The 2,248-nt window shown below is 46.7% G+C and overlaps 2 non-coding genes across 2 annotated transcripts; one reads left to right on the forward strand and one right to left on the reverse strand.

Annotated features, from left to right (window-relative positions):
* Positions 1–1,075: 1,075 nt before the first annotated feature.
* Positions 1,076–1,148, reverse strand: TRNAR-UCG (transfer RNA arginine (anticodon UCG)). The gene has a single exon. It is a non-coding gene; the product is annotated as a tRNA-Arg (tRNA).
* A 1,027-nt stretch (positions 1,149–2,175) lies between these two features.
* TRNAR-CCU (transfer RNA arginine (anticodon CCU)) lies at positions 2,176–2,248 on the forward strand. The gene has a single exon. It is a non-coding gene; the product is annotated as a tRNA-Arg (tRNA).

Genomic DNA, 2,248 nt, shown 5'->3' on the forward strand with positions numbered 1-2,248 from the left:
TGACTCTTTGTAGATCATGATTAAGTTTGGAAAATAAGGGAAAACATATCAATTATTAATAAGAGTCTGGGCAATGAATTAATACCAGTGGCTGTGCTTTGCATTATAGCTGATGTTGCAGGCGGGTGGCCCAACTGTCTTGTTCCTGGGGCCCTATATTTAAGAAAATTCACACTGACCCATTTGCTGGAAGAACTTGCTTTGTAGCTAGACATTTGGAAACCTAAACATGTCTCCTCAGAGTCCAACTGTGCTGAATGGAACATGCTGCTAGGTAAGCAGGCACAGGACTGCCTCCCTCTGCCGCCCCCAGAGTGTGCTTCTGGATCAGGCCTTTAGGACCACGGTAAACAACAGTCACGGAAAGATGTATTCTCAGTATAACAGTCACGAATGGCACACTAGAAAGAGGTCTGGTGAATGATGACACCACATGCAAATCTGAGCACAGGTCAGGTTTTGCCCATCAAAGCAAGAATACAGGAAGCTTCTCTGCATGTCTAGTAAGTTGGCAGAAAATTCAGTGCCTTAGGCCCCAATGAAAACGAAAGAACACAACTACGGCTCCCTCTCAAACGGAGAGAAATCAAGGCTTGCATTCACAGACACCTGAACCGCAACTTGAACCAGCAATCCGTGGCTAAAAAAATCAGTGCTTTTATCCATTAGGCCACTGGAGCCACAAACTGCAAAACTTTTTTTTTCATTCATGCCTTTCAGGATTTACTGCTTAGTTCTGTTCCCTTTGAGTTTGTCTAGATGAAAATTTTTCTCCCTCGTGGAAGGGAATTATCTCTTGTTCCTTTGATCTTGTCACCTGAAAAAGATGGCTTGCACCATGTCCCTCTCTCTACAAGTGCCTTTCTAGCCTTTCCTATTTTGGGGCATAAAAGTGACTGGGTGCAAGGATCAAAAGGAGTCGCAGGAGCCACGCACGCCTCTCTACCAGTGTTTCTAGAAGGAACACACCTTTTCGAGGGATTAAAGCTCATTTTGCGAGACACCCACCTTGAGATTTTATCTGCTTTTACTCTATACCAGGTGTGTTAAGTTAGCTTGAAACGCTAAAACGTATCGACCACGAAGGGACTCGAACCCTCAATCTTCTGATCCGAAGTCAGACGCCTTATCCATTAGGCCACGCGGTCAGTTGTAGAAAAGAGCCTCCTTGGTAAACAGAAAGTAAAGAGCAGAAGATTTCGACGGCGATTTAAAAAAAAATACATTTTTTTACTTTTGCATTCTCCTGCTTGGGGGGAAAAAATGGGCCAAGACTCACCTTCCGAGGGAAAAGGCAGATTACGGAAGCTTTTCGCTGTTGATTTTAGTCTGCAAATCTATGCACTTACCGGAAAGGAAACCCTCTTGTGCTCAGCGAGACTAAGAGTCAGCAGGGACCTGGATCAAGCTGTTCGTGATTTCGCTGGAAATGCTTAATTTGCGGGACATCGGGTTGTGTGCCTGCTTAAAAGATGTGACCTGGGACTCCTTATACAAGTCCGAGCCCGAATTCACCATCCTACGAATAAAGGAGAAAGAGAATCCATTCCAACCACGGCCAGAGAACGGCCAGGCTTTTTTTGATTAAATTTTGTGAAGGATCAAGTGTGACATTCCGGTTGTGGTCTTTTTTCGGTCTAAAGGCGCAGTTTCCAGGCCCATCTGCTCTCTTTTTGGAAAGGAACGGTTATTGGACAAGGTCTTTTAAGGGATGGTTTTTCCTCATCTGTCGTACACATATGAAGGGGCCTTCTACCACTTACCTGCACAGAGCCCCCCCCCCCATTACATTCAATATTCCGAAACTGATGATTTCTTGCTGATCGAGAGCGTGCCCCTGAGCACGTGCAGAAGGCGCTTCCTATTCCCGGCCCAGCGCGCCTGGATCTGCGGGACCGGGCCCTTTGCGAAGCTGGAGGCAAACCGTAGCTTCTCTCTCAGTAGTACTGAAATCCTGTGTAAGAGGTTAAAACCGGATTGCCTAATAATATCCTTTGTTAGGTATCCGTGGAGGGAAACGGATCGGGGTGCAAAACCGCCTGCATACGTTGAGCAGCGGCGCCTTCTTGTGCCGACGAATCACATCCGCGCTCAGCATCGGCGCACCAGGGAAACTGGAATTAATTCGGCTCTTACAGAGTTAAGTAAGAACGTATGCTATACTTTCCACGTAAAGCCCCAGTGGCCTAATGGATAAGGCACTGGCCTCCTAAGCCAGGGATTGTGGGTTCGAGTCCCATCTGGGGTG

Source organism: Pogona vitticeps, chromosome 2 (genome assembly GCF_051106095.1).
Source record: "Pogona vitticeps strain Pit_001003342236 chromosome 2, PviZW2.1, whole genome shotgun sequence".
Lineage (NCBI taxonomy): Eukaryota > Metazoa > Chordata > Lepidosauria > Squamata > Agamidae > Pogona > Pogona vitticeps.